The 24,240-nt window shown below is 47.1% G+C and overlaps 1 long non-coding RNA gene across 1 annotated transcript; it reads right to left on the reverse strand.

The window, feature by feature from the left end:
- Positions 1 to 13,966: 13,966 nt before the first annotated feature.
- LOC140405606 (uncharacterized) lies at positions 13,967 to 17,026 on the reverse strand. The gene is made up of 2 exons (XR_011938709.1): positions 16,722 to 17,026; positions 13,967 to 14,291 (listed from the first exon to the last, which is right to left on the reverse strand). It is a non-coding gene; the product is annotated as an uncharacterized lncRNA (long non-coding RNA).
- Between the last annotated feature and the right edge of the window lie 7,214 nt (positions 17,027 to 24,240).

The following is a 24,240-nucleotide window of genomic DNA, read 5'->3' on the forward strand; positions in this document are numbered from 1 at the left end:
ATATTGGTATCGTGTGAAGATTTGATTTGCTGTGAGTCTCTTGAGCAAGATATTCTTCTACATTTTTTCCAGTCAGACACATTCTGCGACTTTGTTGCTTTTTGCAACCACAGCAAACATGACGAATAATTGGAAATTCACAACACTGAAGGAAGCTCTTTGTTCCACAATTACTGTGCCTTTGCCCATTATTACTATTATACAGATACATGGTCAGATTATTGAAGACAGGAGTTGGGACGTCTTGCTGAAGTTGTACAGGACATTGGGAAGGACACACTTGGAATACTATGTACAGTTCTGGTCACCCCCAAAATAGAAAGGAAATAATTAACCTAGAAAGAGATCAGAAAAGATTTGCTGGGCTGCTACCGGACTTGATGTTTTGAGTTAAACGGAGCGCTTGAATAGACTGGAACCACGCAATCACGGCCAATGGTTCATTCCAGTCTACCCGGCTACTATGTGGAGTCTCAACTGGCTGTGGGATATTACAGCTCTTGATTGAAAGTTTACATCAGGAGCCACCCAGGTGGTTGTCTATCCAGAAGATGTAGTAATTACAGGAATACATGAACAGGAGCACTCTGCCAATTTTGAAGACATCTTAAAATGATTCAAGAAGGCCAGAATAAGGGAAAAATGCAATTTTTGTCAGCGCAGGAAGTGATTTACTCAGGCTTCAGGGTGGACACCAAAGGGCTAAATCAGTTGTAGGAGAAAGTCCAAAGAGATTAATGATGCAACTGCGCCCAAGCATGCGTCAGAATTGATTTTCCTGTTAGGAATCATGAACTACCACATTTTCCCATTGTTGTCACACTTACATTCGGGAAGCACCAGAGGTGGTGTTGGAAATAACATCAGAATGGAACGTTTCAACTGGGTAAAGGAGCTCGACAGTCACCCAGTCTCTTGTTCCACTTCTACCCATCAAAATAGATCATCCTTACCTGTGACTTTTCCCCTTTTGGAATACGGAAGGTTTTGACCAGAAGGTGGAAGTTGGTGCAGAAATGCCGATTACCAACTACTCGAAGACTTTGAGCAATGTTGAACAAGCTGACTCCCAGGGTCTGGCTATGCTATTCGGAGTCTAACAACTGCAGCAATGCGTCTCTGGACGACATTCCCTAGTTGTAACGGATCACAAGGTGTTATTTACAGAGGACGAGACCATTCCAGCCATAACTTCAGCCAAGCTCTCACGCTAGGCTGTACTGTTACCTGCCGGCGACTATATGGGTCAACATAGGCTGGGCATCCACATTTAGAATGAAGACAATGTGAACCGTCTTCCCCTACCTCAGAGTATATATCTGCCACTGGGGCCACAGCAGAACATTCTTGATTTGCACTTCCTTTGCACGTTGCCAGTGTCAGTGAGGTGGGTCAAACATTGAACACAAAAGGACCATTTTTTTTATCTCGAGTCAACCACATGGCAGTTCATGTCTGGCAGTGTGAGAATAGATCAGAATTGCTGCGACGCTTCAAGATAGGAAAAGGCAAGTTGAGTTGTGAACACGGGATACTATTGTGGGGAGCTCGGTTGGTCGTTCCCACTTCCACGAGGAAGCCGCAGTTGAATTTGAGATACATTGCACCCATCCTATGAAATCCTGGGATTGGCAAAATGATGCTCGCACGCAGTTGTATGCAATGGCCGGGGATGGACATTGACATGAAGAATCTGGTCAAAAAGTGTGACCAGTATCCAGTGCAGCAACATGTGTTGTCTGATGCACCTGGGTACCTTTGGGTGTGCTCAGGTCGCCACTGGGTGAGACGACACTTCCAATTTGGTGGCCCAACTTTCAGATCCGTGTCCTTAATTAACGTAGATGTCCAGTCCAAGTGTTTCTAAATACACAATATGATGTCCACATACTCATGAGCAATAGCAGACAACTTGCGACAGTCTCCAATCATGGGTCACCTCAGGTTCTGGCCTTCTATAATGGGACTGCATTTTCGAGTGAAGACTTTTAAAATCATTTTACTGGATGCGCGTGACGCTGCTGAGGCCCTCATTTATTACCCACTCCGACTTGTCATTCAAAAGGTGGGTTGCCTTCTTGAACTGCTGCATCTCTTGAGGTGTAGGTACACCCATTCTGCTGTTAAGGAGGGGGTTCCAGGATTTTGGTCCAGCGACAACGAAGGAACGGCGATATATTTCCAAGTAAGAGTCGTGAGTGATTTGGAGGGAAACTCCAGATGGTGGGGTTCCGAGGTATCTGCTGCTGTTGCACTCCTAGATGGTTGCGGTCGGGGATTTGGAAGGTACTGTCGAAAGAACCTTGGTAAGTTCCTGCAGTGCATCTTGTACATGGTACACACAGTAGCAGCTACTGTTCGTTGGTGGTGGACGGTTTTAATGTTGGTGGAAGGAGGAGCAATCAAGCGAGGCTGCTTTGTCCTGGATGGTGTCGAGTTTATTGAGTGTTGTTGGAGCTACATTCATCCCGGCAAGTGGAGAGTATTCCATTACAATCCTGACTTGTTGATTGTAGATGGCAGACTGGCTTTTGGAGAGGGTAAAGGGGTGAGGGCAGGAGGTGAGTTTCTCGGCGTAGGATTCCTGGCTTTCGACCTGCCCTGGTTAGTCCAATTCAATTTCTGATCAATGATCCCCAGAATAGTGGTGGATTCAGCGATGGCAATTAAATTCAATGTCAAGTGGATATGGTAACAACCTTTCTTGTAGGAGATCGTCATTGCCTGACACTTGTGTGGTGCGAATAACTTGCCACTTGTCAGCCCAAGCCTGGATATTGTCCAGGTCTTGCTGCATTTGGACACGGACTGCTTCATTATCTGAGGAGTTGCGAATGGTGCTGATCATTATACAGTCATTCGCAAATATCTCCACTTCTGATCTCATGATGGAAGGCAGGTCATTAATGAAGCAGCTGAAGATGGTTAGGCCTGGGAGACTACCCTGAGGAACTCCTCCAGTGATGTCCTTGTGCGGAGATGATTGACCTCCAATCACCACAACCATCTTCCTTTGTGCCAGGTATGACTCCAACCAGAGGAGAGTCGTCCACTGATTCCCATTGTCTCCAGTTTAGCTAGGGCTCTTTGAGGCCTTACTCAGTCAAATGCTGCGTTGATGTCAAGGGCAGTCACTCTCGCCTCACCTCTGCAATTCAGAACTTTTGTCCAGGTTTGAACCAAGGCTGTAATGAGGTCAGCAGCTGAGTGAACCTGTCGGAACGCCAACTGAGCGTCCGTGAGCAGGTTATTGCTGAGTGACTGGCGCTTGATAGCACCGTGCCATCACTTTGCTGACGATGGAGAATAGACTGATCGGACGGGAATTGGCTGCTTTGGATCTGTTTTGTTTCTTGTTCTCACGACGCACCTGGGCAATTTTCCACATTGCCGGGTAGATGCCAGTGTTGTAGCCGTCCTGGAACAGCTTGTCTCGGGATGGAGCAAGTTCTGGAGCACAAGTCTTCAGTGCTATAACTCATGAGGACCCACGGTACCCAACATGGTTGGACAGCTCTCTACCACCCTGCTTCCAATCGACCTGCTGTTAGAGACGTTCAAGGCGATCATGAAAATGCAGGCATCTGCCATTTGAGACTCAGATCGACCCAGTCCTGACTCACCTATCAACCTATACCTCACACTACCACGGGTGCAATACCCGGCGAACTGCTGATGGACAGATATCAGAACACATTTGTACTGATCTTTTCAAATTTGTCGGGTGGGTGGGGGCCCAGCAGAATGAGCAGCAAACACCCAGTGGTTGAAAGGAAGTTGAAAGAACATTTGTGCAGGGTGATTTGGTTGATGTGATGAATTTCGGGGCTGGCCCAAATAGATTTTTGGGAACTGTCGTGTCCAAAAAAGGCCAAGTGTCAGAGAAGGTAAAGGTTTAAGGGAGAATGTTTTTAAAAATCACCTGGCCCACTGAAGAAGTATTGAACCACACACCGAGCTACAGGAATTACCTGCCCCTCGTAGACTTGTCTGGCAGTGAGATGGATGTGGATGAAAGTAATGCTGCTGCAAGTTACCCCGAGGACAAACCCAGTATAGTTTCGGGGCGGAGTGAGAAAACTCCCTGAATGGAAACATCGTCACCTATCGATATTCAGCTCGTTGAGGGCCTAATACGAGTCAGATCTACTTCCGAAGCACTCGCCAATGATTTGTGCCGCGTTCAGGGGATTACGGTCTTCTGAACGACTGATCCTATAAGAGACTCTTTTGAGAGACATGTGATTTACATTTTTGTAAGTAGTTCCTTTGTTATTTGTGAATGTTAAATGGTAAATTAATGGGTCAGGGAGGGTCATGAGACTCGATCGGCTGTTGGGATTTCAGCGTGTGAATCGTGGGGCTGGAGCCCGGGTTTCCCGCCAGCTGTGAATTTGGAGTCTTGTATCCTGGTAGCTTTTATCTCATTCACTCTCTATATTGCTGACATTAAATAAATCGTTCAATGATTAATCCATCTGGTAGTCCCCCGTCGATCGACATATTACAAATATATAAACGAGGCTCATCAGTCCTGCAGCTATTTTGAAAAACAACTATACTACCGACATGACATGTACCTTTCCATGAAGGTCGCCGTGCTTCTGCTCACTCATAATTCCATTTCCTCGCTAAGAAGCAATGTTATTATCCGCCATTCTGACCTCTAGAAATGTCTTCATGTCTAACATTATACTGACTGCTCTATCACTCCAGGGTTCATTTCTCTCTCCTTTTATAAACAGGATGGGACATTGATAATCCTCCAGTCCCCTGGAACCACTCATATATCAATGAGGATTGAATATTACGGTCAGTGTTGCCACTATTTTCAACATTCCATTCACCAGTCACTCTCACACAGCCAATCTAGCTGGTTAATCTTCTACTTCATTGTGATATAAAAAGTGTTGGATTGGAAGTGGTTAAATGAACCTGTTTGTTCAGTGACTGCAATTAATGTCAGTCTCCATGGGTCCTAATTGTATCACTGTGGGGGGGGGGGGGGGGGGGGGGTTCACTCTTCTACTAATAAGAGATTCCTTTCAATGTGTTAGCAGACACTGTCAGCGGGAGCATCAACAACAACACTGACAGAGATCAGAGGCTGCAGAGAGGCCGAGAGGAGGGAGCAGAATCTGTGAGCAATCGATCGGAACGATCCAGCAATTGATCTGAATCTGGCAAAAATCGATCAGAACGCGACAGCAATGTATCAGAATCTGGGAACTATCGATCGGAACGTGACAGCAATGGAGCAGAATCTGGCAAAAATCGATCGGAACGTTACGACAATGGACAGGGGTTTCACCACGGGTCTTTTCTATTTTTCTTCCAACGGTTTGCCTTCATCAACTCTGTTCCTCGGCACACTTCTGATCATTCAAGCCGGATATTATCCCATCCTAGCTATTATTGGTGTACCTGGTAAGTCTCCCTGTTCATATATTTATTGCATGAACCATTTTAAGCAGAGGGTAGTAGAGCAGAGCTGCTGATTGGCTGATGCGAGTGAAATTTGCATACTTCCGTGTGCTCATCCTAACTTGAAGGTGGTTTGTATAGGAGCTGTTGTCAAGTGGCACTTAAACCCGAAACACTTCTTCAGTGTTTCCCACCCTTCCCCCTCCTCTAAACAAAAAAACAACCCCTGTAAAGATCAAGAGGAAGGCTCGCGGGCAGGTAGAAGTAAAAATAAGTTGAACCGTAACATTACTGCCTGCAGGTAACAGATTGGCTGGTGACTGGTAAGTAGTTTTTATTTTATTTTCCCTCAGGTGTTATCGTGCGGGGCGCAGAGGTTGCTGAGTGAGTGCTTGCTGAGAAGGGGAGTGAATAACAGGTAAGCTCTTTCTTTTTTTTATCTGGAGGGGATGGCAGGGAAGGTGGTGCAATGTTCCTCCTGCAGAATGTTTGAGGTGAGGGACGCTGGCAGTGTCCATGCTGATTTCATCTGTGGGAAGTGCACCCATCTCCAGTTCCTCAGAAACCGCGTTAGGGAACTGGAGCTGGAGCTGGATGAACTTCGGATCATTCGGGAGGCAGAGGTGGTCATAGATAGAAGCTTCAGGGATGTAGTAACTCCGAAGAATAAAGATAGATGGGTGACGGTGAGAGGGGCTGGGAGGAAGCAGTCAGTACAGGGATCCGCTGTGGTTGTTCCCCTTAGTAACAACTATACCGCTTTGTACACTGTTGGGGGGGGGGGGGGGACTTACCATGGGTAGGCCATGGGCTCCAGGTCTCTGGCACAGAGTCTGTCCTTGTTGCTCAGAAGGCAAGGGGGAGAGGAGTAGAGCATTAGTCATTGAAGCCCATAGTGAGGGGGATAGATAGGAGAATCTGTGGGAACGAGAGAGACTCGCGGTTGGTGTGTTGCCTCCCAGGTGCCAGGGTGCGTGATGTCTCGGATCGTGTTTTCGGGATCCTTAAGGGGGAGAGGGAGCAGCCCCAAGTCGTGGTCCACATAGGTACCAACGCCACAGGTAGGAAAAGGGATAGGGATGTAAGGCAGGAATTCAGGGAGCAAGGGTGGAGACATAGATCTAGGACAAACAGAGTTATTATCTCTGGGTTGTTACCCGAGCCATGTGATAGCGAGACAAGGAATAGGGACAGAGAGGAGTTGAACACGTGTCTACAGGGATAGTGCAGGAGGGAGGGTTTCAGATTTCTGGCTAATTGCGGCTCATTCTGGGGTCGGTGGGACCTCTACAAACGGGATGGTCTACACCTGGACCAGAGGGGTACCAATATCCTGGGGGGGGGGGGGGGGAATTTGCTAATGCTCTTCGGTAGGGTTTAAACTAGTTCAGCAGGGGCTTGGGAGCCTGAATTGTAGCTCCAGTATACAGGAGGTTGAGAGTAGTGAGGTCATGAGTAAGGTTTCAAAGTTGCATGAGTGTACCGGCAGGTAGGAAAGTGGTTTAAAGTGTGTCTTCTTCAATGCCAGGAGCATCCGGAATAAGGTGGTGAACTTGGGGCATTTGTTGGTACCTGGGACTTCGATGTTGTGGCCATTTCGGAGACATGGATAGAGCAGGGACAGGAATGGTTGTTGCAGGTGCCGGGGTTCAGATATTTCAGTAAGCTCAGGGAAGGTGGTAAAAGAGGGGGAGGGGTGGCATTGTTAGTCAAGGACAGTATTACGGTGGCAGAAAGGACGTTTGATGAGGGCTCGTCTACTGAGGTAGTATGGGCTGAGGTTAGAAACAGGAAAGGAGAGGTAACCCTGTTAGGGGTTTTCTATAGACCTCCGAAAAGTTCCAGAGATGTAGAGGAAATAATTGCAAAGATGATTCTGGATAGGAGCGAAAGCAACAGGGTAGTTGTTGTGGGGGATTTTAACTTCCCAAATATTGACTGGAAACGCTGTAGTTCGAGTACTTTAGATGGGTCCGTTTTTGTCCAATGTGTGCAGGAGGGCTTCCTGACACAGTATGCAGATAGGCCAACGAGAGGCGAGGCCATATTTGATTTGGTACTGGGTAATGAATCAGGACAGGTGTTAGATTTGGAGGTAGGTGAGCACTTGGGTGATAATGACCACAATTCGATTACGTTTACTTTAGTCATGGAAAGGGATAGATATATACCGCAGGGCAAGAGTTATATCTGGGGGAAAGGCAATTATGATGCGATGAGGCAAGACTTAGGATGCATCGGATGGAGAGGAAAACTGCAGGAGATGGGCACAATGGAAATGTGGCGCTTGTTCAAGGAACAGCTACTGCGTGTCCTTGATAGGTATGTACCTGTCAGGCAGGGAGGAAGTAGTCGAGCAAGGGAACCGTGGTTTACTAAAGAAGTCGAAACACTTGAGGAAGAGGAAGAAGGAGGCTTATGTAAAGGTGAGACATGAAGGTTCAGTTAGGGCGCTCGAGAGTTACAAGTTAGCAATGAAGGACCTAAGGAGAGAGCTAAGAATAGCCAGGAGGGGACATGATGAGTCTTTGGCAGGTAGGATCAAGGATAACCCTCAAGCTTTCTATACATATGTCAGGAATAAATGAATGACTAGAGTAAGAGTAGGGCTAGTCAAGGGCAGTAGTGGGAAGTTGTGCTTGGAGTCCGAGGAGATAGGTGAGGTGGTAAATGCATATTTTTCGTCAGAATTCACACAGGAAAAAGACAATGTTGTCGAGGAAATTACAGAGATTCAGGCTACTAGACTAAAAGGGCTTGAGGTTCATAAGGAGGAGGTGTTAGCAGTTCTGGAAAGTGTGAAAATAGATAAGTCCCCTGGGCCGGATGGGATTTATCCTAGGATTCTCTGGGAAGCTAGGGAGAAGATTGCTGAGCCTTTGGTTTTGATTTTTAAGTCATCTTTGTCTCCAGGAATAGTGCCAGAAGACTGGAGGATAGCAAATCTCCTCCCCTTGTTCAAGAAGGGTAGTCGAGACAACCCCGGTAACTATAGACCAGAGAGCCTTGTGGGCAAAGTCTTGGAAATGTTTATAAGAGATAGGATGTATAATCATCTGGAAAGGAATAATTTGATTAGAGATAGTCAACACGGTTTTGTGACGGGTAGGTCGTGCCTCACAAACCTTATTGAGTTCTTTGAGAAGGTAACCAAACAGGTGGATGAGGGTAAAGCAGTTGATATGGTGTATAGGGATTTCAGTAAAGCGTTTGATAAGGTTCCCCACGGTAGGCTACTGCAGAAAATATTGAGGCATGGGATTCAGGGTGATTTAGCAGTTTTGATCAGAAATTGGCTAACTGGAAGAAGAAAAAGGGTGGTGGTTGATGGAAAATGTTCAGACTGGAGTCCAGTTTCTAGTGGTGTACCATAAGGATCTGATTTGGGGCACTGCTGTTTGTCATTTTTATAAATGACCTGGAGGAGGGCGTAGCTGGATGGGTGAGTAAATTTGCAGATGACACTAAAGTCGGTGGAGTTGTGGACAGTGTGGAAGGATGTTACACGTTACAGAGGGACATAGATAAGCTGCAGAGTTGGGCTGAGAGGTGACAAATGGAGTTTAATGCAGAATAGTGTGAGGTGATTCATTTTGGAAGGAATAACAGGAAGACAGAGTACTGGGCTAATGGTAAGATTCTTGGCAGTGTGGATATGAAAGCATTGGAAAGGGTGCAGAGGAGATTTACCAGAATGTTGCCTGGTATGGAGGGAAGATTTTATGAGGAAAGGCTGATGGACATGAAGCTGTTTTCGTTAGAGAGAAGAAGGTTAAGAGGTGACTTTATTGAGGCATACAAGATGATCAGAGGATTGGATAGGGTGGACAGTGAGAGCCTTCTTCCTTTGATGGTGATGTCTAGCACGAGGGGACATAGCTTTGAGTTGAGGGGAGATAGATATCAGACAGATGTCAGATGTAGGTTCTTTACTCAGACTGTAGTAAGGGTGTGGAATGCTCTGCCTGCAACAGTAGTGGACTCGCCAACATTAAGGGCATTCAAATGGTCATTGGATAGACATATGCACGATAAGGAAATAGTGTAGATGGGCTTTAGAGTGGTTTCACAGGTCGGCGCAACATTGAGTGCCGAAGGGCCTATACTGCGCTGTAATGTTCTATGTTCAATGTTCATTGCGAGAGGTTTTGTGTATAAAAGCAGGGATGTGTTGCTGCAATTGTAAGGGCCTTGGTGAGGCCACACCTGGAGTATTGTGTGCAGTTTTGGTCTCCTTCTCTGAGGAAGGATGTTCTTGCTCTCGATGGAGTGCAGCGAAGGTTTACCAGACTGATTCCAGGGATGGCGGGACTGTCGTATGAGGAGAGATTGACTAGGTTGGGATTGTGCTCGCTGGAGTTCAGAAGAATGAGGGGGATCTCATAGAGACTTATAAAATTCTAACCGGACTAGACGGTGGATGCAGCGAAGATGTTACCAGTGATGAGTGTGTCACGAAACAGGGGTCACAGTCTGAGGATGCAGGGTTAACCATTTCGGACTGAGTTAAGGAGAGATTTAGTCATAAAAAGAGTGTTGAGCCTGTGGAATTCATTACTACAGGAACTAGTTGATGCTAAAACTTTGAACATATTCAAGAGGCGGCTAAATGTAGCACTTGGGGAGAATGGGATCAAAGGCTACGGGGAGAAAGCAGGATTAGGCTATTGAGTTGGATGATCAGCCATGATCGTGATGAATGGCGGAGCAGGCTCGAAGGGCCAAAAGGCAACCTCCTGCTTCTATCTTCTATGTAGACGAGGTGTTGGGTGTCTTAAAAAATATTAAGGTAGATAAGTCCCCAGGGCCTGATGGGATCTACCCCAGAATACTGAAGGAGGCTGGAGAGGAAATTGCTGAGGCCTTGACAGAAATCTTTGGATCCTCGCTGTCTTCAGGGGATGACCCGGAGGACTGGAGAATAGCCAATGTTGTTCCTCTGTTTAAGAAGGGTAGCAAGGATAATCCCGGGAACTACAGGCCGGTGAGCCTTACTTCAGTGGTAGGGAAATTACTGGAGAGAATTCTTCGAGACAGGATCTACTCCCATTTGGAAGCAAATGCACGTATTAGTGAGAGGCAGCACGGTTTTGTGAAGGGAAGGTCGTGTCTCACTAACTTGATAGAGTTTTTCGAGGTCACTAAGATGATTGATGCAGGTAGGGCAGTAGATGTGGTATATATGGACTTCAGTAAGGCCTTTGACAAGGTCCCTCATGGTAGACTAGTACAAAAGGTGAAGTCACACGGGATCACGGGGGAGCTGGCAAGGTGGATACAGAACTGGCTAGGCCATAGAAGGCAGAGAGTAGCAATGGAGGGATGCTATTCTAATTGGAGGGCTGTGACCAGTGGTGTTCCACAGGGATCAGTGCTGGGACCTTTGCTCTTTGTAGTATATATAAATGATTTGGAGGAAAATGTAACTGGTCTGATTAGTAAGTTTGCAGACGACACAAAGGTTGGTGGAATTGCGGATAGCGATGAGGACTGTCGGAGGATACAGCAGGATTTAGATTGTTTGGAGACTTGGGCGGAGAGATGGCAGACGGAGTTTAATCCGGACAAATGTGAGGTAATGCATTTTGGAAGGTCTAATGCAGGTAGGGAATATACAGTGAATGGTAGAACCCTCAAGGGTATTGAAAGTCAAAGAGATCTAGGAGTACAGGTCCACAGGTCATTGAAAGGGGCAACACAGGTGGAGAAGGTAATCAAGAAGGCATACGGCATGCTTGCCTTCATTGGCCGGGGCATTGAGTATAAGAATTGGCAAGTCATGTTGCAGCTGTATAGAACCTTAGTTAGGCCACACTTGGAGTATAGTGTTCAATTCTGGTCGCCACACTACCAGAAGGATTTGGAGGCTTTAGAGAGGGTGCAGAAGAGATTTACCAGAATGTTGCCTGGTATGGAGGGCATTAGCTATGAGGAGCGATTGAATAAACTCGGTTTGTTCTCACTGGAACGAAGGAGGTTGAGGGGAGACCTGATAGAGGTATACACAATTATGAGGGGCATAGACAGAGTGGATAGTCAGAGGCTTTTCCCCAGGGTAGAGGGGTCAATTACTAGGGGGCATAGGTTTAAGGTGAGAGGGGCAAGGTTTAGAGTAGATGTACGAGGCAAGTTTTTTACGCAGAGGGTAGTGGGTGCCTGGAACTCGCTGCCGGAGGAGGTGGTGGAAGCAGGGACGATAGTGACATTTGAGGGGCATCTTGACAAATACATGAATAGGATGGGAATAGAGGGATACGGACCCAGGAAGTGTAGAAGATTGTAGTTTAGTCGGGCAGCAAGGTCAGCATGGAGGGCCGAAGGGCCTGTTCCTGTGCTGTACATTTCTTTGTTCTTGAAACTGTTTAAATGGCCATTTTTGCGGGGAAAGCACTATTAAAATCGGCTCTTTAAAGTAATTATTTTAAATAATCTTTTAAATAATCTGTGCTGACTGGAGGTCACTATTTAAATGTTCTCCCTTTAATGTAGTGCAGGGCACTATTTTAGTTTCTCTGTTGAGTGGAGAACACTTTTTCAATCATCTCTTTTGAATGTCGGACTGTATTTAAATGGACGCAGTTTAATGTAGGAAACTGTTTAATTGATTTATTTAATGTGTGGCATTGTTTAAATGACCTACATTGCTGCAGTAGTTTGTGTTTAATATTGTACATAGCTTAAATAGTCTCTGTTAAATTCAGGACACATTGGTAAATAAACTATTTCTAAAACGGCTATATTTTTAATGTTAGTTTTTTAATGTCCGCTTCATGTAGGACACTCATTCAAAGATCTTTTTAAAACTTCGTTCATGTGATGTGGGCACCGCCGTCTGTGCCATAATTTTCGGCCAATCCTCAATGTTGCAGCAGTTAATAGTCAACAACATTGCTGTGGGTCTGATGTCACATGTAGGCCGGACCAGGTAAAGGCGGCAGATTTCCTCCCGGAAGGACATTTGTGAACCAGATGGGTTTTTACGACAACAGACAATTGTTTCATGGTCACCATCAGATTTCAGTGAATTCAAATGTCACCATCTGCCATGGTGGGACTTGAACCTGCGTCCCCAGAGCATTACTAAGGGTCTCTGAGTCTTTCCTTAACTAGTCCAATGAAAATACCACTATGCCACCGCCTCCCCTCTACACCTATTCCTGATTCCTTTTGGCAGTAACCGAATCTCGTCCCCACCCTCTCTTTGCCTTCCGCACCCAGTGACAGTCATTCCCATCTCTCCGAATCCTTTCTAAACACACTGAAAATCTTCCTTAGCCGCTCATTCCCTCCCCACCCATTGAAATTATTTAAGTTCCCTTGACCCCCGTCACCACCGCTTTCCTATCCACTGAAACGTTTCCCAGCACCATCTGCACTCACTGGAAATTCCCCTCACTATTCTTCTCCCTCCGACCGTTCAAAATATCTTGGAGCAAGATCAATCCACCTGTGACGCATAAAACCTCTTCCCCTCCAGAGCGAATATCGTTCCGTCCACTAAAACCTTTCCCAGTCCTCTACCTTTGCGGTAACCTACAACCACGCATGGTGTTCGGAACCCCGTGCCCCCCCTCCCCCATGGCGACTAGAGACCCTTCACGGTGTCCTGAAGCCCTCCATGGCGCCGAGAGGTTCTTCACAGTGCCCTGAGCCCCTCCAGGGCGCCGAAAGAACCTTCACGGTTTCCTGAACCCCCCCATGGCGCCTAGAGACACTTCACGGTGCCCTGCCACCCCCATAGCGCCTGGAACCCTTCCCAGCGCCCAGCCCTCCTCCATGGCGCCAAGAGGCCCATAATGGTGCCCTGCACCCATCCTTGGCGCCTGGAAACCCTTAACGGTGCTCTACACCCCTCCAAAGCGCCCAGAGACCCGTGCCGATGCCCTGAACACCTCCATGGCACCTAGAGACCCTTCACGGTGCCCAGACCCCCTCCATGGCGCCTAGAGACCCTTCACGGTGCCCTGACCCCCTCCATGGCGCCCAGAGACCCTTCACGGTGTCCTGACCCCGTCCATGATGCCGAGAAACCCGCAACGGTGTTCTGAAACACTTTACGGCGCCTAGAAACCGTTAACGGTTCCCGGAAAACTTTTGTGGTCACCTGAAAACATCCGGGGTGCCGTGAAAAATGAAAGCAAACCTCAGCACCCACTCAACATTTCCTCCACACTCTGATCTCTTGCACCATCCCCTGAATTATGATCTCAGCTTCGGAATCACTTCACCATCCTCTTACTCACCCACTAAATCCCTCCCCTATTTTCTGAATCAATTGCCGAGCTCCAGAACCATTTCCATGGTTACCTTCTATCACTTCCAGACCCCCAGCTCGTTCTCCATAGCCCAGTACTTGAGACATCCTCACATGTAAGTGGTCAGAGAGCTGATATTGTGGCCCCCTATCTTATCTCAGACCATTTGCATCGACCTCCCCTCCCCTTTCTCTGGAATGTACACATCTGTTCCCAGCCTCAATTCAAACCGGACACCTTCGCTACAGACAGCCTGATCCTGAGGGTTAACAAGACATGAAGCAGTGACCAATGCAGTAAGTTTTATTTCTGATTACAGGCCATTATCCAGACAGCAGGAATACAAGGTCAGGTGTTAGAGGAGTGAAGTAATAAATTAGCCTGTTGTCCAGGAAAGAAGCTTCCATTCAGAGAGAACATGGAGATCCCGGGTTGATGGTCGCCCCTCACTGGATCATTCATCTTTACCTTCAATACCGTTTTGACCATTCATCTTTCGATAGAATTTTTTTTTTTTCCGGGAAAGGGGAACGTCAGGTATCATCTTCTCAGTGATTGGCACATCACTGAGTCTGGTCACGCCACTCGGCGGATGTTTTGAATGAAAACCCCCTAAAAGTAAAAGAAAACATGATGAAGGAATTAAATACGGGTTATTCAGCCTGATGGAGAACAATGAGAAAACAGAAAGCAGAATCTGTCAGCCTGACAGGGACACACTCGGCACAAAGCAGCAACATTAGGTTTGTTGTATATAATAATATTCCACAGTTTACAGCCTCCCACTCCAGAACTTGAAAAAGCCCACTCCGTCTCTCCATCTCTTGGTCTGTACAAACTCACTCCCTCCACCTCCTGGTCTGTACAAACTCACTCCCTCCACCTCCTGGTCTGTACAGACTCCCTCCCTCCCTCCACATCCTGGTCTGTACAAACTCACTCCCTCCACCTCCTGGTCTGTACAAACTCACGCCCTCCACCTCCTGGTCTGTACAAACTCACGCCCTCCACCTCCTGGTCTGTACAGACTCCCTCCACCTCCTGGTCTGTACAAACTCCGTCCCTACCTCCACCTCCTGGTCTGTACAGACTCCCTCTACCTCCTGGTCTGTACAAACTCACCGTCTCCCTCCAACTCCTGGTCTGTACAAACTCACTCCCTCCACCTCCTGGTCTGTACAAACTCCCTCCCTCCCTCCACCTCCTGGTCTGTACAGACTCCCTCCACCTCCTGGTCTGTACAAACTCCCTCCCTCCCTCCACCTCCTGGTCTGTACAAACTCACTCTCTCCACCTCCTGGTCTGTACAAACTCACCGTCTCCCTCCACCTCCTGGTCTGTACAAACTCCCTCCCTCCCGCCACCTCCTGGTCTGTACAAACTCCCTCCACCTCCTGGTCTGTACAAACTCCCTCCCTCCCTCCACCTCCTGGTCTGTAGAAACTCCCTCCCTCCACCTCCTGGTCTGTACAAACTCCCTCCCTCCACCTCCTGGACTGTACAAATACACCCCCTCCAACTTCTCGTCTGTACAAACTCCCTCCACCTCCTGGTCTGCACAAACTCACTCCCTCCACCTCCTGGTCAGTACAAACTCCCTCACTCCCTCTACCTCCTGGTATTGACAAACTCACTCCCTCCACCTCCTGGTCTGTACAAATTCAATCCCTCCACCTCCTGGTCTGTACAAATTCACTCTCTCCCTCCACCTCCTGGTCTGTACAAACCCACTCCCTCCCTCCTCCTCCTGGTCTGTACAAACGCACTCCCTCCACCTCCTGGTCTGTACAAACTCCCTCCCTCCACCTCCTGGTCTGTACAAACTCACTCCCTCCACCTACTGGTCTGTACAAACTCACTCCCTCCACCTCTTGGCCTGTACAAACTCCCTCCCTCCGCCTCCTGGTCTGTACAAACTCACTCCCTCCCTCCACCTTCTGGTCTGTACAAACTCACTCCTTGCCCCCACCTCCTGGTCTGTACAAACTCACTCCCTCCACCTCCTGGTCTGTACAAATTCACTCCATCCACCTCCTGGTCTGTACAAACTCCCTCCCTCCACCTCCTGGTCTGTACAAACTCCCTCCCTCCACCTCCTTGTCTGTACAAACTAACACCCTTCTCCTCCTGCTCTGTACAAACTCACACCCTCCACGTCCTGGTCTGTACAAACTAACTCCCTCCACCTCCTGGTCTGTACAAACTCACTCCCTCCCTCCACCTCCTGGTGTTTACAAACTCACCCACTCCACCTCCTGGTCTGTATAAACCCACTCCCCCCTCCTCCTCCTGGTCTGTACAAGTACACTGCCTCCCTCCACCTCCTGGTCTGTGCAAACTCCCTCCCTCCCTCCACCTCCTGGTGTTTACAAACTCACTCCCTCCACCTCATGGCCTGTACAAACTCACTCCCTCCTCCTGGTTCGTACAAACTCAGTCCCTCCACCTCCTGGTGTTTACAAACTCCCTCCCTCCAGCTCCTGGTCTGTACAAATTCACTCCGTCCCTCCACATCCTGTTCTGTACAAATTCACTCCGTCCCTCCACATCCTGGTCTGGACGAACTCCCACCCTCTCCCTCCTGTACCGAAGTACAGTGAAAATTAAATGGGGAGAAATGGCTGATGGAGATGCTGATCCTGTCCTCACACACAGTCCACATTCTCACAATCTGTAGCAGTGTCAGTGACCAGGAGCAGTAACTGAATTCTGCAATAAGGACAATGACAGAGTTTCCGGATCAATGATCCCACTTAGACCCAGCAACGTGCCCCGCTCAGTAACTTGTGGTTTCATTATTGATCCGTGTGGACCAGCTCACAAAACCAACAAGCCCCGCGAAACACTCCGATAGTGACTAAAATATCAGAGATTTACCAATGGAGATTGTTTATCCTGAATTCTTCAGTTTGTTTTAGAATCTCACAATCCACATCTCTTAACCTATCAAACTATTGCACACAAAGAAAATACAATCGCTTTAAAATTAATCTGCATGAACCCCAGCGGCTTTAGTGTTGGAGAACGTTGAGAGATTCTTACTTCCTTCCATAATATCTAGTCTCGCTCCAGTAGGATTGCTCTGAGTCAGCACGAGAAGTACAAGCACCAGGAACAGCGCTTTCTGCATCTTCACTGGGGTCTGTCAGAGTTACGGTCAGAATGCTGGTGTAGATCTGCTCTCTATCTAATCGCGGAGTGTTGCTGCTTTTATAATCCCACGAGCGGGCGTGTCTGCTTCCTGGTGATATCATTGGAAACTGTTTTCCTTAATGCTGCCTTATTTCCATGAATGTCACCTTTAGCAAAGCCAGATCCACACAGCTGTTTAGTTTAAAAATCTAAAGGGGAAAGCAGTGTACCTCGCTAGTGTTCCACATGATGTGTTCCTCTTGCTGACAGCCTCTCCCTCCGAAATGAAGCTGTGCTTAGAGTGCATATACAGACACAGTGCCTGTAAAATGTTCATCAAAACCCCTGAATTTGGACGAACGTCCTTTGTTGTGAAGGTTAATAGCACATCTGTATCTCAGATCCTGTCTCGTTGTCTACGGCCATCTTCAGATCCCTATCCACATGTAGGTCCGGACACTGTATCCCAGCACTCTTCAGACCGGAGACATTATTTCCGTGTAGTCTCTCCCTATCACTCTTGTCAAAATGCATCACGTCACAACGAAGGAAAACAAGAGCAAAGCAAATTACAGCACAAGAGCAGGCCCTTCGGCCCTTCAAGACTGCAGCCACTTTGCTGCCCGTCTGAAAGGCGCTTCTGTGGCCGCGAAAGGACTCCAGGTTGGTAGTTTGCCTCCCTGATGCCAAAGTCCTGGACGTCTCTGAGCGGCTGCAGAGCACTTCAAACGGAAGAAATCAGACAGAGGTCTTTGTCCACATTGGCAGGAATGACATAGGAGAAGGAGTAGCGAGGTCCTGTAACCGCAATTTACGCAGCTCGGTGCAAGGTTAAAAAGCAAATCCTCTAGGGTTGTAATCTCGGGAATACTCCAGGTGCCATGTACTCGCAAGGCTAGCAACAGGGATATAGTGCAGATGAACACGTGGCTAAAGAACTGGTGCAGAAGGGAGGGCTTCAATTTTTTGGATCACTGGGATGTGTTCCACGGAAGGCGAGGCCTGTACAAGGGCGGGTTACACCTGAACTAGAGGGGCACCATTACCCTGACTGGGAGGCTTGCTTGTATGCTATGTGTCTTACTTGTTATACTCCGTGCATTGAAGAAGATACACTCCAGACCTCCAGGCCCACTGAGTTCGACCTCCCTCAGCCTACCCTTCCTGTTTTCCAGGCTGACACTGGTACCATGCTCATACCCAGTTTATGCACTTGCTAGCTGACTGTTCTGATTCCCATCCCTGCCAAATTAGTTTAAACCCACCCGAACAATACAGCTGTAGATGGTTGGGCCATGGCACTATCCTGAGGAACTCCTGCAGCGATGTCCAACCATCATACTTTCTGCCAGGTATGACTCCAACCAGCGGAGGGTTTTCCCCGATTCCCATTGACTCCAGTTTAGCTAGGGCTCCTTGATGCCACACTCGGTCAAATGCTGCCGTGATATCAAAGGCCGTCACTCTCACTTCACCTCTGGCAGTCAACTCTTTCGTCAATGTTTGAACCAAGGCTGTAATGAGGTCATAGGTTGAGTGACACTTGCGGTACTGAAACTGAGCATCCGTGAAGGGGTTATTGCTGAGTAAGTACCGCTTGATAGCACTGTTGATGGCTCCTTACATCACTTTGCTCATGATGAAGAGTAGGCTGATAAGGAGGTAACTGGTTGTGTTGGATGGGTTCGGTGTCTTGTGTACAGGACACACCTGGGCAATTTTCCACATTGCCGGTAGATGCCATTGTTGGAGTTCTACTGGAACAGTTTGGCGAGGGGTGCGGCAAATTCTGGAGCATAAGTCTTCAGTACTCTTGCCGGAATATTGTCAGGACCTATAGCCTTTGCAGAATCCAGTGTCTTCTGCCGTTTCTTCATATCACGTGGAGCAAATCGTATTGGCTGAAGACTGACGTCTGTGATGCTTGGGACCTCCGGAGGAGACCAAGCTATGTAATCCACACGGCACATCTGGCTGAAGATTGCTGCGAATGCCTAGCCTTGTGTTTTGCACATACGTGCTGGGCACCTCCATTATGGAGATATTTGTGAAGTCCTTTCCTCCAGTGAGTTATTTAATTGTCCAACGCCATTCACGGCTGGATGTAGGAGTACTGCAGAGCTTAGATCTCATGCGTTTCTTGTGGAATCACTTTGCTCTGTCTATTATTTGCTGCGTACGATGTTTGGCTCACACGCAGTCCTGTGTCGTAGCTTCACCAGGTTGACTCCTCATTTTTCGGTACGCCTGGTGTTGCTCCTTTCAGGCTCTCCTGCACTCTTCATTCAACTAGGGTTGAACCCCTGTCTTGGTAGTAATGGTAGAGTGGGGGATATCCCAGGCCATGACGTTGCAGATTGTAGTTGAATACAATTCTGCTGCTGCTGACGGCCCACAGCTCCTCATGGATCCCCAGTCTTCAGTTGCTACATATTTTCGAAGTCTACTCCATTCAGCTCGTTGTTAGTGCTACACAACACAATGGAGGGTATCATCAAACTGAAGACGGGACCTTGTCTACATAAGAACTGGACGATGGTCACTTGCACCTATATTGTTATGGACATGCGCATCTGCAGCAGGCAGATTGGTGAGGAAGAGGTCAACTATGCTTTTCCCTCTTGCTGGATCCTTCACCACCTGCTTCAGTCCCAGTCTGGCCGCTATGTCCTTTAGGACCCAGCCAGCGCGGTCTGCGGTGGTATTACCAAGTCGCTCTTGGTGACAAACATTGAAGTGCCTCACCCGGAACACATGCTGCATCCTTGCCACGCTCAGAGTTTCCTCCGAGTGGGATTTGAATCCTGGTCCCCAGATTATTATCCTGTGTCTCTGGATTATGAGTCCAGCGACGATACCAGTCAGCCACCGCCTTCACAGAGGAACACCATCTTCGTGTATTTCATGATGCCTTTCTTATATTCCTTTTTTATCTCTGTCGCACATCCCGACTACTGATAGGGCGTCTGTACCTAACTCCCATCAGGCTTTTTCCCCTTTCTGCTCCTCAACTCTACCCACGCAGATTCTATGCCTTCCGACCCAATATCGCTTCTGACCATCAATTGGATTTATTTCCATACGAACAATACAACCACGTTCCCTCGTCCCATCTTCTTGTCCTTTCTGGAGGACATATATCATTGGATAGTCAAATCCCACCCTGATCCCCTTGCTACCACGAGTCTATGATGCCCCCAACATCGTACCGGCCAAATTTCAATGTGCGCGACCACCTTATTCACCTTGTTTCGTATAATGCGCGCATTCAGGTGCAACCCCCTCATTCCAGAATAGACCGCCACCATGCCCCACTACGTTATCATATTTGTCCCCTCTTTTGCTTCAGCTGAAGTTAGACTTCTGCCACCTTCTACTGTTGTACTAGGTGTTCTGGAAACTTTATTATCCTTTGTGGAGGCCTCGGCCCCTTTAATTAAATTAAAGTCCTCGCCATTGAAATGCACTTCTACCTTCTCCTTTAAGATGGAGTTTCTCATTCTTCATAGAACTGAATCACCACCCGCACCCGCCCCCCACCGCCCCACCCCGCGCCACTATTTAGTTAAAAGCCCTGCCTACAGCCCGAGGTCTGCTATTCGCCAAGACTCTGGTGCAAGTATGATTCAGATGAACGTGCCAATGTTACATGGATTTGAACCGATTTCTCCCAAAAATTATCTTTCCCTCCTTTATCTTATTTACCAGTACCAATTGTCATGTGACAGTCCCTTTAATAAAAGTGTGTTTTATCAAATGGCTGCAGCGATGTCATTTGTAGGTGGATCTGGAATGTGATTCTGCGTTTTACTTCCTGCGTTTTGAGCTGGAAGCTGTTTTGGGCTCTGTGCTTTAGTTTCACTTTCAGTTGGAGAGCTGAGTTCAAACCAAGCAGGTGTATACTGGTCTCTCTCTCTCTATGTTAAGCAAGATGTTCACATCACTTGATAATTTAAAAGTGATAGCTGTTCTCTGTAAATAACTCAAACCTTCTGTCTTTGGTAAAAAGTGTTTTGGCTGATGGGTGTTGTTAGGAAAGTTACTAAGAGTTACCTATAGAGTACAGTATCTTTTTGGGGAGTTATCAGTGTTGGTAGTTGGAAAGACGTTTACTGGTCAGTTTATAAAATTTTAACTGAATTCATAGAATAAACATTGTTTCGTTTTAAAAATACTTTAGATCTCTGTTGCATCACACCTGTAAATTGGGCCCTTGTGCACCCTATAACCAAAATCTATTAAAAGTTGTGGGTCAGGTGAACTCCATGATATACTTTGGTGTTCTCTAAACCCTGGCCCATGTCACAATTAGCTCGTGGCTCAGATATCAATCCAGAGATTATTACCTTTTCAGTTCTCTTTTTAAAAAATTCAATTCCTAGAACTCACACTCACGTAGCAGAACCTCTGTCCTAGTTCTAGCTATGCCTTAGGTACCAACGTAGACCATTAGAACTGGATCATTACTCTCCTACTCCGAGTGCACAGCAGTACCGCGAGAGAAGACCTGAGAGGGATCATGCAGCGAGGCAATGTGGGTAGAGATCAGAAACAGGGAGGGTACAGCCAAACTTTTGTGGTTTTACTATAGGACTCAGCCAGCGGGAGATAGAGGATCAGATATGCAGGCAGATTTTGTAAAGGTTTAAAATTAACAGGATTGTTGTGGGGGGTAATATTCACTGTCCATATATTGACTGGGACGCATTTATTTCCAGGGGCTTGGATCTGGTAGAACTTGTACGGAGCATCCATGTGGGCTTCTTGAAACAATATATAGATAGTCCAACTGGGAAAGGGTCCACACTGGGTCTGGCACAGCGGAATGACCATGGCCAGGCTTTCGAAATTTCAGTTGGGGAACATTACATGTAGAGTGACCATAATCTATTTTGTTTTAAGGTACTGTTAGACAAAGATAAGAGTTGTCCTCTGGTGAAGGTGCTAATTTGGTGGAAGGCTGATTATAACAATATTCGGCAGGAACTGAACAGTCCAGATTGGGAGACGGGGGGGGGGGGGGGGGCGGGAGGCGGAGGTTTGAGAGTAAATCAACATCTGGCATGTGGAACGGTTTCTAATGTCAGTTGAAGGAAGTCAGGACCGGGATGATCCTGTGAGGAAGAATAAGAAGGACAAGTTTCTTGGATAACGAGGGATATTGTGAGCCAGGTCCAAAGTAAAATGAAGCATGTGTAAGGGCTGGATGGCTGGGAACACACAAAGCCTGTGAGGAATTTAAATAAAACAGGAAGGAACATACGCTCGGAGTCAGGGCTTAAAGGGTCATGAAAAACGTCATCGGGAAACAGGATTTAAAAAAAGCCCAAGTCTGTTCGACAAATATAACGGGAAAGAGATGAGCCAGTTAAACGGTTGGCCAAGTGAAGGACAGCGGAGGGAATATCTGCTTGGAACCAGAGGAAATCGGCGAGGTACTGAATGAGTACTTTGCATCAGCATTCACCACAGAGAACGACTTGAGGGATGATGTGTCTGGGGAAGGGTGGGTTACATTGGTCAGCTCAGGCTTGTGGAGCCTAAAGGCCTGTTCATGTGCTGTACCTTTCTTTGTTCTTTGTTCATCTTCACCCCAGACGAGAAGGCCCAGCCCGTGCACCAGGCAGGCACCAGTCCCTGCGAGATTATCCATCTTGGTCACAGTAAACAATGTCAATGCCCGTAACTATACTCTCCCCAATGACGCCTCCATTTGTTTCTCCGCCCCCAGCCGCCCCCCCTCCCGCCCCACCCCCTACTCACACTTTGACCGATGCCTGTACGATGGTCAATTTGGTCATCCTCTCTCCAGTCCCCGATTCCACCCACACAGGAGGAATGAATGTCAAACTTTTGGAGATGTACATGGGCTGAGGATCCTGTAACTCTACCTCCTGGACTCCTCTACCTGGATCTCATCTCCCTATCAACATGGCCCTTCTTCTGTTACGTGTCGCTTCGTTCCTCATCTAGGTTATATTCATGTTCTGTTTCTTTGTAACCATATGTAAAATATATACATAACTATTATTTATGTCTTACTAATTTCAGACCTTATATGACAGATTTTCCGCTGAATTGTCTTCCAACATTAGGTCTACAAAATATCTTTCTCCATATTTTTTAAATTAACTAGGAGCCTCCCTCACTCCAGGGATCGATGTCCAATAGGAAAATACACTCAGAAGATCAGGAGCAACACTTGCAAAATATTGAAATCTATAAGATACGTCTACAATTACAAATTGACACAGCAGCCTCAGTTACAGAGACAGTGTCAAAGATAATACCCTCAGCGGCTGAATATCCACAGGGTATTGGAACAGAGAATTCAATAGATCCAAAACCCTCTGAGATAAATAATTTTCACCTCGTTTCAGTCTTTTGTGGCGGCCCCTGAGACTGCGTCTCCCCTATCCAGATTGACCGGTGAGTGTCTACAGATACGGGTGGATATATCGCGATGCGGAGTAGGTATTTGAGTGAGACATGAGAGCAGAAGGACAGTGTACAGTTTATGGTATAAATAGTCTTCCTTATACAGGCACACAGAGTGTAAAGAACAGATTGAATTATCTCAGCCAAAAAGTCAACTTGGCTGTCACAACATGGCAGACATGACAGAGACATGACTGCAAGATGCTCACAACTAGAAATGCTGACCAAACAGCTAATAAAATCCACAAAAACGGTGCCTGAAAGCAACCTCGCAAGTGATAACATCGTCATCACAGGAAATATTTACAATTTTATTAAGAAAATGAGAAAAGTTAGAAGATATGTGGGCCCTTTTAATCTTATAATGGGGCTATTTTCAATTAAAAGAAGGTGGTGACAGATATGCTGAAGGATGGATTGCTTTCAGTATTTACAATAGAGGAAGAGATTGGCATGCCAGAGGTCTCAAGGACAATATTATTTAACAGGAGCAGGGATTTATTAAAATTCACACAGTCTGTGTATCACTAATGGAGGAATTACTAGTTTTGAAATGTGGCAGATACCAAGGAATAGGCCCTTCCCCTTCCAGGGGGTTTAAGGAAGGAGTTGGGAACATTGTAGATTCCTGAGATCACGAGTACCCGCGCTCGCCATGACCATGACCCTTATTCTGGAACTGTGTCTCCGAGTTCAACCACCGAGCTCATATGCAGGATCCTCATGCTGTAAATGTGACTCTTAGTTCTCCAGCGAGCTGAAAAACATGACTATTAATCTGGAACCGTGTCTCGCAGTCTCCCAGAGGTTTATGCACGTAATACATTTTATGTAACTGTGTCGCAAAATGCTCAAGCAAGCTTCCTTACAGTACTCTTGTTCTGTAACTGGGCCCGCCAGTTCCACAGGGAGCTGACATACATGACGTTTGTTCTGTAACTGTATCTCCTGGTTAACAGGCAGTGTGCACACATGATCCTTACTCTGTAAC

This window comes from Scyliorhinus torazame, unplaced genomic scaffold (genome assembly GCF_047496885.1).
Source record: "Scyliorhinus torazame isolate Kashiwa2021f unplaced genomic scaffold, sScyTor2.1 scaffold_147, whole genome shotgun sequence".
Lineage (NCBI taxonomy): Eukaryota > Metazoa > Chordata > Chondrichthyes > Carcharhiniformes > Scyliorhinidae > Scyliorhinus > Scyliorhinus torazame.